The sequence below is a fragment of the Sciurus vulgaris genome (assembly GCF_902686455.1).
Source record: "Sciurus vulgaris genome assembly, chromosome: 12".
Classification (NCBI taxonomy): Eukaryota; Metazoa; Chordata; class Mammalia; order Rodentia; family Sciuridae; genus Sciurus; species Sciurus vulgaris.
In genome coordinates, this window is record NC_136473.1 from 34,601,196 (window position 1) to 34,613,472 (window position 12,277).

Sequence of the window (12,277 nt, forward strand, 5' to 3'; positions counted from 1 at the left end):
GATTTTGGAAACCTATAGGGCCACTATAAGTCTATAGGGGGAAATCTACAGTACCCCAGATCTGCATGGCTAGAGGGGATGATACATGAACAACATGAAAAAACAAGGGAAGAAAATGATCCAAACAAATCTAGATTCTATATTAATACAAGACAATGACAGTATGTTAGAAGAAATGTAAGAAAAGAACTTCAGATTATACGTGACTAAGATGACTCACGAAGCAAAGCATAAGATAAGAGAGCAAATGCAGGCAATGAATGATAACACCAATAAGCTGAAAGAGCACCTGCAGGAAACAAAAGATCTTTTCAACAAAGAGATATAGATTCTCAAAAAAAAAAAAAAAAAAGAAACAAATGGAAATCCTTGAAATGAAGAAAACAATAAACCAAATAAAAACTCAATGGAAAGCATCACCAAAAGACTAGATCACTTGGAAGACAGAACCTCAGACAATGAACACAAAATATTTAATCTTGAAAATAAAGTTGCCCAAACAGAGAAGATGGTTAGAAATCATGAACACAATCTCCAAGAACTATGGACATCATGAAAAGACCAAATTTAAGAATTATTGGGATTGAGGAAGGCACAGAGATACAAACCAAAGGAATGAACAACCTATTCAATGATATAATATCAGAAAATTTCCCAAACCCGAAGAATGAAATGGAAAATCAAATACAAGAGACTTACAGAACACCAAATGCACAAAATCACAACAGATCCACACCAAGGCACATTAAAATGAAAATGCCTAACATTCAAATTAAAGATAGGATTTTGAAGGCCGCGAGAGAAAAGCATCAGATTACGTATAGGGGGAAACCAACACGAATAGAAGCTGACTTCTCAACCCAGACTCTAAAAGCTAGAGGGCCTTGACCAACATATTTCAAGCTCTGTAAGAACATGGTTGCCAACCAAGAATCCTATACCCAGCAAAACTAACCTTCAGATTTGAAGATGAAATAAAATCCTTCCATGATGAACAAAAGTTAAAAGAATTTACAAATAGAAAGCCTGCACTACAGAAGGGTCTCAACAAAATATTCCATGAGGAGGAAATGAAAAACAACAATGGAGGTCAGCAAAGGGAGGAACTACAATTAGAGAAAAACTCAAAGGAGAAACCAAGCCAAATTAAAAACCAAAAATAAGCTAAATGACTGGGAATACAAATCATATCACAATAACAACCTTGAACATTAATGGCCTAAACTCATCAATCAAAAGATATAGACCAGCAGAATGGATTAAAAAGATAGACACAACAATATGCTGCCTGCAAGAGACTCATTTCATAGAAAAAGACATCCATAGACTAAAGGTGAAAGGATGGGAAAAAACCTACCATGCACATGGACTCAGTACAAAAGCGGGGGTTTCCATCCTTATATCAGATAAAGTGGACTTTAAGCCAAAGTTAGTCAGAATGGATAAAGAAGGACATTTCATACTGCTTAAGGGAACCATAAATCAGGAAGACGTAATGATAGTAAATATTTATGCCCCAAACAATGGTGCATCCCTGTACATCAAATAAATCCTTCTCAATTTCAGGATTCACATAGATCACAAAACAATAATTCTGGGTGACTTTAACGCACTGCTGTCATCACTAGATAAATCTTCCAAACAAAAACCGAACAAAGAAACCATAGAATTCAATAACACAATCAATAACATAGACTTAAGAGACATATATAAAATATTCCACCCATCAATGAGTGGATTCACTATCTTCTCAGCAGCACTGGAACCTTCTCAAAAATAGACCATATGTTATGGCACAAAGCAGCCCTTAGGAAATGCAAAAAAATAGAGATACTGCCTTGTGTTCTCTCAGATCATAATGGACTGAGTGTACAAATCAATGACAAAATAAAAAAGAGAAATTACTCCAACACCTGGAGACTAAATAATATGCTATTGAATGAAACATGGATAAAAGAACACCAGGGAGGAGATTAAAAAATTCTTAGAGGTCAATGAGAATGACAATACAACATATCAAAATCTCTGGGACACTATGAAAGTGGTACTAAAAGGAAAATTCATTGCATGAAGTGCATTCCAGAAAAGAATGAAAAGTCAACAACTAAATGACCTAACATTACAGCTCAAAGCCCTAGAAAAAGAAGAACAGAATAACAGCAAAAGTAGTAGGAGACAGGAAATAATTAAAAACAGAGCTGAAATCAATGAAATTGAAACAAAAGAAACATTTCAAAAAATTGACAAAACAAAAAGTTGGTTCTTTGAAAAAGTAAACAAAATAGACAAACCCTTAGCCACACTAACAAAGAGAAAGAGAGAGAAAACTGAAACTACTAAAATTCATGATGAAAAAGGAAATATCATGACAGACACCACTGAGATACATAACATAAGTAGAAGCCACTTTGAAAATCTGTATTCCAACAAAATAGAATCTACTGAAGACATTGACAAATTTCTAGAGACATGTGCTCCTCCCAAACTGAACCAGGAGGACATATACAATTCAAACAGATCAATATCAAGCAATAAAATAGAAGAAGCCATTAAAAACCTACCATCCAAGAAAAGCCCAGGACCAAATGGATTCTCAGCTGAGTTCTACAAAACCTTCAAAGAAGAACTCACTCCAATACTTCTCAAAGTATTCCAGGAAATAGAAAATGAGGGTACCCTACCAAACTCATTCTATGAAGCTAATGTCACCCTCCTATCCAAACTGGGAAAAGACACATCAAGGAAAGCAAATTTTAGACCAATATCCTTGATGACAATAGATGCAAAGATCCTTAACAATTTGTTGGCAAACTGTATCCAAAGACATATTAAGAAAATTGTGCACCACAATCAAGTGGGGTTCATCCCTGGAATGCAAGGATGGTTTAACATCGGTAAATCAATAAACATAATCCATCATGTCAATAGACTTAAGGATAAGAATCGTATGGTTATTTCAATTGACACAGAAAAAGGGTTTCACAAAATACAACACCACTTCATGTTCAAAACTAGAAAACATAAGGATAATAGGAATATACCTGTACGTTATAAATGCTATTTATTCTAAGCCCATGGCCAACATCATTCTTAATGGAGAAAAACTGAAACCATTCCCTTTAAAAATGGGAACAAGACAGGAATGTCCTCTTTCACCACTTCTATTCGACATTGTCCTCGAATTAGCCAGAACAATTAGGCAGACTAAAGAAATTAAAGGGATACGAATAGGAAAAGAGGAACTTAAGCTGTCACATTTGCTGATGACATGATTCTCTATTTAGAGGATCCAAAAACCTCCTCCAGAAAACTTCTAGACCTCATCAATGAATTCAGCAAAAGAGCAGGCTATAAAATCAACATGCATAAATCTAAAGCATTTTTATACACCAGCGATGTAACAGCTGATAGGGAAATGAGGAAAACAACTCCATTTGCAATAGCCTCAAAAAAAAAAAAATACATGGGCATCAATCTAACCAAAAAGGAAAAAGATCTCTACAATGAAAACTACAAAACATTGAAGAAAGAAATTGAGGAAGACCTTAGGAGATGGAAAGATCTCCCATGTTCTTGGATAGGCAGAATTAATACTGTCAAAATGGCCATACTACCAAAAGTGCTATACAGATTCAATGCAATTCCAATTAAAATCCCATTGATGTACCTTACAGAAATAGAGCAAGCAAATATGAAATTCATCTGGAAGAATAAGAAACCCAGTATAGCTAAAACAATCCTTAGCAGGAAGAATGAAACAGGGGGTATCGCAATACCAGAACTTCAACTATGCTATAAAGCAATAGTAACAAAAACGGCATGGTATTGGCACCAAAATAGACAGGTAGATCAATGGTACAGAATACAGGACACAGACACAGACCCACATAAATACAATTTTCTCATACTAGACAAATGTGCCAAAAATATGCAATGGAGAAAAGATAGCCTCCTCAACAAATGGTGCTGGGAAAACTGGAAATCCATATGCAACAGAATGAAACTAAACCCCTATCTCTCACCCTGCACAAAAATCAACTCACAATGGATCAAGGACCTTGAAATCAGACCAGAGACCTTGCATCTTATAGAAGAAAAAGTAGGTCCAAATCTTCACCTTGTTGGCTTAGGATCAGACTTCCTTAACAGGACTTCCATAGTAAAAGAATTAAAAGCAAGAATCAATAACTGGGATAGATTCAAACTAAATAGCTTTCTCTCAACAAAGGAAACTATCAGCAATGTGAAGAGAGAGCCTACAGCGTGGGAGAATATCTTTGCCACTCATACTTCAGATAGAGCACTGATTTCCAGAATATATAAAAAACTCAAAAAACTCTACACCAAGAATACAAATAACCCGGTCAACAAATGGGCTAAGGATATGAACAGATGCTTCACAGAAGAAGATGTACAAGCAATCAACAGATATATGAAAAAATGTTCAACATCTCTAGTAATAAGAGAAATGCAAATCAAAACTACAATAAGATTCCATCTCACCCCAATTAGAATGGTGATTATCAAGAACACAAGCAACAATAGGTGTTGGAGAGGATGTGGGGAAAAATTCATGCAGCCCCTCTGGAAAGCAGTGTGGAGATTCCTTAGAAAACTTGGAATGGACCTACCATTTGATCCAGCTATCCCACTCCTCGGCCTATACCCAAATGACTTAAAATTATCATACTACAGAGATACAGCCACATCAATGTTCATAGCTGCTCAATTCACAATAGCCAGACTATGGAACCAACCTAGATGTCCTTCAATTGATGAATGGATAAAGAAACTGTGGTATATATACACAATGGAATATTACTCAGCTATAAAGAGTAATAAAATTATGGCATTTGCAGGCAAATGATGAAATTGGAGAATATCATGCTAAGTCAGATAATCCAATCTCAAAAATCCAAAAAGCGAATGATCTCACTGATAAGCGGATGATGACACATAATGGGGGGTGGGAGGAGGGCAAGTATGGAGGAAGGAGGGACTCTATAGAGGGAAAAGAGGGGTTCGGGGTGGGGGCGGAAGGTAAAAATAACAATGAATCAAACATCATTATCCTATATAAATGTATGATTACACAAATGGTATGCTGTTACTCCATGTACAATCAGAAACAACATGTATTCCATTTGTTTACAATAAAAATAAATTTTAAAAATAAAATAAAATAAATAAAATGAGGACCCTCATGTTCTTTACCAGCTAACTGAGTGGTTGGCTTACATGTGTCCTGGGTTCTTTCTGATCTGCAGAGGCAGTGGATGTCTGGATCTGAGAGTGGTTTCTACCTAGAGTGTCCTGGAGCAGGCTCCTGTGAGAAAACCTGACCAGGAGGCAGGCAGGGCCAGGGAGGCGGGGTCTGAGCAGAGGTTCAGGGAGGATTCGCAGCTCCTGAAGGAACAAGAGAAGGTAGCCAGCTCCAGGCCCCAGGTGGAGCTGTGCAGCCCTGCCTGACTGAGTGAGCGCCAAGTTGGGGGGCGTGCCACCCAGCCAGTGCCATCCGCTCATGGTCCCGTTCTGCCAGGCAAGCAGCTAGTAGATGACACTCGGCCACATGTCACTTGTCCTGAGAGCCGGGCAAGCTGCAGCTGGAATGAAGAGGTGGCCGGCAGATATGGGCTTCCAACCACGGTGCTGAAGACAAGGCAGGAGTGAGCCCAGCATCCTGTGTCACCTCAGTGACCATCACAGGCCCTGGAAGCAAATGACGAACTGAATGTCTCAGAGTGAAAGTTTCAGCAAAAATAGAGACAATAGAAGAATCACAGGAAAATTTTACAACCGTGAAGTACAGTAACCAAATCAAAACATTAATCTATGGGCCCACCCTCTGAGGATGACAGAAGAAAGAACTAGTGGACTCGAAGATAGAGCAGCAGGCAGAATAAAAACATCAAGAACAAGCCCTGGGACGGGTGGGAAACAGTAGCCCAGATCTCCCCATGTTTGATAAAGACATAAACCTACAGATTCCAAAAGCCCACTGTGAACCACAGCTGGGTAAACCAAAGAAATCCGTGCCAAGAACCTCAGGACTGGACCTGTGGGCACTGACTTGAGTCCCAAGAGCAGCGTGGGAGAAGGGGCACCTGACTTTCGACACACCGATGTGCGGGCTTAGATACCCCTTGGCTCAGGGCCCCAGGGTTGGAGCAGTAGCCCGGCACCCAGAGGATTCCATCCATATAAAGATCCATCAGAAGCATGGCGGAGAGAGCACCGTGTGGAGGTCGAGCTATGTGCTGGTGGCAGCATCTCAAACTCCTGAGGTCGTGTTTGACAGGTGAGGCAGGAATGGCGACACTCAGACGTGTAGGTAGACAAAGAAAGACAGTCTCCAGAAGGAAGGTATCCTCATGCCTCTACTGCCCAGCAGACGGGGCTGGAGAGCTGCTGTAGACTTGCCTCTCCCCCACTTAGTGAGCCTGGCACTGCTCCCTGCCCCATGAGGCAGGCGCCCCTGCTGCATGGAGGAGATCTGCCAAGCAAGCATTCGTGGGATGTGTCTGGCCATGGCTGGGTAGAAGGGAAGGTCAGGCAGGGTGGACAGGCCTCTGGGGTGGGCAGAAGGCTTCTCCACATGCTGCTTGAGCACAGGCCTGAGGCAGGAGGAGGAGCAGGCTAGTGGAACTGGGATGAGAGTTTGTCTACTGTGGCTTGCTGTTGAGTTTGGAGAGGACTTTGCCATTGCATGCTGTTGGTTTCTGAGAGAGAAGTCACCAACTTGGTCTTCTGCCTTCTAGTCCACGTCACAGCATTCTGAGCCACATCACATCCTCTGCAGTTGGAGCTCGTGGTGTGATGAGCCTGGCACCTAACCTTGTGCCTTGCATCCCTGGCTGCAGCGGGGGTGTTGTCTGGCATCCAGGCTGCAATGCTGCCTGCCTGCCCAGGAATGCTCCTGCCTCTTCCTGATACTGTCCTCCCCTTGGCTCCAGCAGAAGCTGAACTGCCGATGTCAGCTGTCATCCCACCATGGTCTGCCCAGGTGCTTCCCTGACCTGCTGGGCACAGCTGCAGCTCCTGGTCCTGCTGGTTCTGACTGGAGACCTTCCAGACCACAGGAGGGTCTTGGAGGCGTGGGAACTGCCATGGCTTGGGTACTGACCATGGCCTTCCTGAGATTATATTACTCTTTCAGAACATTGGCCATATTTTTTTTTCATGACTTCTAAAGCCTATTGCTCTCTAAATATAACACCAAGAACTGTTTTTGTTTTGAACTTACTTCAGTATTTGGCTCACGGAAGCTAATTGTGAAAACAGTAGGTAACGGCCATGTTGATGCCTTGGAGGCAAAAGGAGAAAGCTTTTGTGGGTCGAGATTACTGGAAAGGGGTATGTATACTTTTCCTAGTTTTCTAATTAACTGGGTGGAGCAGACCAGCAGGCTGGGAGCATGTGTGGGGTGCTAGGTGTGCAGACTTGCCCCTCTATAGCATGTGTAGTGGGGGCAGGATCCACCCATGCCTGCAGCTGGGGACACTGGCTTGCCAGTGGGGTGCAGACTCTTCTGTGACTCAAGTCTCAGATGTTATTTGATTTTTCTCTTTTATAAAATGTTAATATAACCAAAAGCTACTTTAATAATAAGAATTCAGAGCCCTTTAAACCTGCTTCTTCCACAAAGCCATTTTTATTCTTTCAGTTCTCACTTGTGGATTGTAGGATCGTAAGTATACTAGATGCTAGGTCTCAGCTTCTTTCTATTTGGAAGTTTTTAGACCTCCTGCTCTTCTTGCTACATGTATTTTAGACAAACAGGACATAAACTGTTGTCTTCATAGCGGGAATTCAATACTGTCCCCGGTTCCCCACACCTCTGTTCTGTGGATGCAAAGCCAGGACTGGGGCTCATTCACAAACTGCTGGATACTACAAGATCAGAAGTCAATGGTGGTGGGTTCTTTTTGCAGAAATTGAGAAGCAAATCCTGAAATTCACATGAAAATACAAGGGGCCCAGCCAGAATAATCTGCAAAATGAACAGTGTTGGAAGACTCACATTTTCTGATTTTAAAATTTACTCCACAGTAGTTGAGACTGTAGTACTGGCATCAGGTTGCACATATAAACCATTGGAAGAGAGTGGAAGTTCGAAAATAGACTCCTGTGTCTATGACCACTTGATTTTCCATGAGGGAGCCTGGACAGCATAATGGGAAAAGAGCAGTGTTTTCCACAAATGCAGCTGGAAAACTGGATATCCACATGCAAAAGAATGAAGTTGGACCCTTACTTCACACTGTGCACAAAATTAACTCAAAATGGTTTATAGATTTAAATATAAGTAGTAAATCTATAGAACTCTTGGCAGAAAATATAGGAGTAAGTCTTTGTGAACAGCAATTGGGCAAATCCTGCTATGAAAGAACACCCAGAACTCAGACAGCAAAGGAAAAAATAGGTAAGATGGACCACACCAAAACCCTAAACCTTTGTGCTTCAAAGGACCCAGCAAGAGTAGGAAAGAGCACACAGAGGGGAGAAGATGCTGGCAAATTATGTATCAGATAAGCCTCAATCCTAGAACACAAAGATGTCTTTAAGAACTCAACAATAAAGTAAAAATAAACCCATAAAAATAGACAGAGACTCTGTCTATTTCTCACAGAACTATACAGGTGACCGGTAAGCCCATGAAAGGCTGTGCAGGGGTGGCTGGGAATGCACACCCTTTGGGGTGCCTGCAATATGACTGAAGGAAAGAAATGGAAGATGGTGGGTGTTGGGACCCTCACGCCTGCTGGTGGGACCTCAGTGATGATCAAACTGGAAAATAGGTGCAGTTCCTCAAAAATTAAATTTGAGTCACTCTGAAAACCAGCAATTCCACTCCAAGATATTTACCCAGAAGAATGGAAATCATGTTCACAAAAACCTTCAGTGAACAATCACGGCAGCATTACAGCCAGAATGTGGGAATTACCCCAATTCTGCAAAGGGATAAAATAAACGTGATACCTTCATACAGTGGGTGTTATTGGCAACACAAAGGACTGAAATACCAATGGTTTCACTGTACAACATGTGTGAATGAGTGTCACCTCATGCCAAGTGAAAGAAGCCAGGCACAGATCGCGTACCTGTGATTCCACTTGCAGAGAATGTCCAGGAGAGGCAACATTACTGAGAGAGCAGATAGAAGTGGTTGCCAGAGGCTGGGGAAGGCATAAGGGGGTAACTGGAAGGGGCTTCTGTTTATGATGAAAATCTTCTGATATTAGGTAGCAGTGAGGATTGCAAACTCTGAATGTACGCAGTGCTGGGGATTGAACCCAGGGCCCTGTGCTTGTGAGACAAGCACCCTACCAACTGTGCTATATTCCCAGCCCTAGAATTCTACACTTGAGGTGAATTCTATGATATATGAATTACATCTCCACAAAACCACCCCCCTCACACACACATACACACAGAAATCAGGTAGAAGAGCCAAGTGGAGAAGAAGTGGCACCACTCCCCTCTCTAGAAGACTTGGTCACAACTTAGACATTGACCCACATCTCTTTCCAACATGGCGGAGGGCCCCACATGGGGAGAAACATGGTGCCAGCTGGGTTGGCTTCCCCTTCTTACAAAGCCATTCATCTAATCCTGGTTGCCTCTTGAAGACCCCACCCCCACATGACAGGCACTGAGGGATCAGGATTCCAACATATGAACCTCTGGGGGACACAGTCAACCCAGAGCAGGCCTGCTGGGGGCCAGCTGCTCCTCCTCTCAGGCTGCCAGCACTGACCTCTGCAGGTCTCCAGTGCACCCTCCCTTGGACCAGGAGAATTGCTCATATCCCCCTCTGTCCAGGTGCCCTTCCCCATTGACCACCTGTCAGGGTCGCGTCCAGGTGCACCCAGCTGTGGAAGCTTTCCTGAGACCTATTCCCTCCCACCCAGGCCCTGCTGCCTCTCTGGACCCTTCCTGGGGAGTCTTGGACCTCACCCGTCCTTGTTCATACTACGTCTCCCCTAGACTGCCACCTCCACGAGGTCAGCATCCTTTCTGTGGTGTCCCACCCTCAGCCCTGTGCCCATGAGTGTGGGGGCCAGGGGAGGCACAGTGACAGGAAGCATCTCTCCCTCAGGTGCCTCTGCCCTTTTTGTTCTGCCAGACTGGTAGTGAGGGAAGAACTGATCACAGGGGCAGGGACACTGGGATTGCTTCCCATGCTTGCTTGTTGGACATCCTTGTGTTGTAAGGGTACTGCCTACAGAGAACATGCTGGGGTGAGGAGGCTGAGTCATGGTCTGTACCTTGTCACCCTCGCTTCTCTGGCTCAGCCCCCTCCTCCTCCATATGAGCCAAGACCCCTTGCAGCACTTGGGTCCTCCAAGCCCCTGGCAAGCCAAGTAGATGTACTAACCTTGGGAGCACGCTTGGATTCTGGGTGTCCCTGGGTCTCAGTCATTTGCTGCTCTGGTGGCCATTTCTGCTCCAGAGTGACTGTCCATCTGCCCGACTCCCTCCCTGCCTTCCTTACAGCTCTTGATTCACACTCTTCCCAAGTCAGGATCCATCAGCAGTCAAAGCTGCTGTCCCTTCTTATTTATTATTTATTTATTTATTTATTTATTTATTTATTTATTTATTTATTTATTTATTTATTTATTTATTTATTTTGGCACCAGGGGTGCTTAACCACTGAGCCACATCCCCAGCCCTTCTTATTTTTTTTTTATTTTCAGACAGGATCTTACAAGTTGCTGAGGCAGGCTTTGAACTTGGATCCTCCTGCCTCAGCCTCCCGAGCTGCTGGGATTGCAGGTGTGCACCACCTCACCTGGCTTGCTGTACCTTGGTCTGTCTCTGCAGAGATGACGGTGGAACTGGAGACACCTGTCCTGTCTCAGAGCTCCTGCTGGCCTCCCAGCCTTCCCGGCTCTCAGGGTGAAGGAAAGGAGGGAGGTCTGAGACCTGCTCCCTTCTTCCTCCCACAGGTCACCAAGGAGAACAGAAACCACCTTCTACTGTATGTCATGGCCTGGGTACAGAGCTGCAGGAAGTGACACTTGTCCCTGCAGTGCTGCCCTGCGGAGGTGCCCAGTGGAGCACAGCCTCCAGCCCTGCCTCCAGCTGCGTGCCTCCACACATCTGGACCCTGTAGCTGGGGAGGCTGACAGCTGCTTCCATAAATGTTTGGCAAGTCCAGGCAGCCTTGGGCTGACTGGCAGCCCCTCACAGCCTGCTCATGCTCAGGGCTTTCTGTTCATTTCCTCTTCCATCATGTGTGTGGCCAGGATAAAGCAGGAACCAAGCAGAGGTGCTCAGTCCCTGGAATTTGTCCCCGTTGAGGTTTGTCCTTGTGTTGCCAGTGGACAGCAAGTTCACTGCCCATCGATTTTGCATGTCATGGAAATTAAACCCCTCTCTGGACTTCTATCTCCAGCACTGAATTGTTATTCCTCAGAAAGCCATTGGGGTTCCCTCCCCACCTCTTGTGTATGTCTTTGTTAGTTGCTTAATAGAATTAAAGTAAATGTGGTGTTTCAAACACACGAGTCCTTGTGTGGGTGGCCTTTGGAGTGTCCTGCCACCTGCCACTCAGACTGAAGGGTGGCTAGGCCTGGGCCCAGGTTCCTTCAGAGCCCTGCCTGGGCCATGGGCTTGGGTACATTTTTTTTAACTTTTTGAGCCTTCCAGGAAAAGGCAGTGGCTGTCCTGAAAGCAGGTGGGGGGACTGCAAAGGGAACTGTCCTCAGCACTGGGTTGTGCAGTCGAGAGGAAGGCTGCAGAAGTCTGGGTCAGCCCCCAGCAGGGTGCTGCAGAAGAGGGAGGTAGGAAAGCCTGGGCACCCTGGGATTCAAAGACAATGATACTGGAGTGACAGCCCTGTGTTTGTAGGTCACTTTGGGTGATAATCTGTGAGTTTTCAGGCTTTTTAGCAACTAGCGTCAGCTACAGAATCACTGGCATAAAGGCGGTCTGTCCCTGCTCTGAGACTGACAGGTCTGTGCATGTGCAGACAGGTGTCTGAGCGGGATGCTGAGAGATGTACAATCCCTGTCACCAGCCAGGGGCCCAAGGAGGGGCACCAGCCATCTGGCAGCAGGACTGGGTCTTAAGGAGAAATGCCCTCCAGGGTGCACAGAGCAGATGTGGTGCTGCTGGTGCTGCTCATGCGAAGAATTTTGGCTGGATGAGAGGCTGGTGGGATGCACAGCAGGTTGGGGAAGGCTTGCTACGCAGTGCCCTCCTCTCCTGGCAGCCCTGGCTGGCCACTCCATGCCAGGCTTACAGATGGACTCCTCTTAGTTCTGAATGG

The 12,277-nt window shown here is 44.3% G+C and overlaps 1 pseudogene across 1 annotated transcript in view; it reads left to right on the forward strand.

Moving 5' to 3' along the window:
- LOC306642433 (cancer-related nucleoside-triphosphatase-like) overlaps positions 1 to 11,618 on the forward strand; it is a 35,688-nt pseudogene extending 24,070 nt beyond the window's left edge. Inside the window, exon 5 of the transcript XR_013766829.1 lies at positions 10,953 to 11,618. The product of XR_013766829.1 is annotated as a cancer-related nucleoside-triphosphatase-like (transcript). The remainder of the gene's footprint in view (positions 1 to 10,952) is intronic.
- Positions 11,619 to 12,277: the final 659 nt, after the last annotated feature.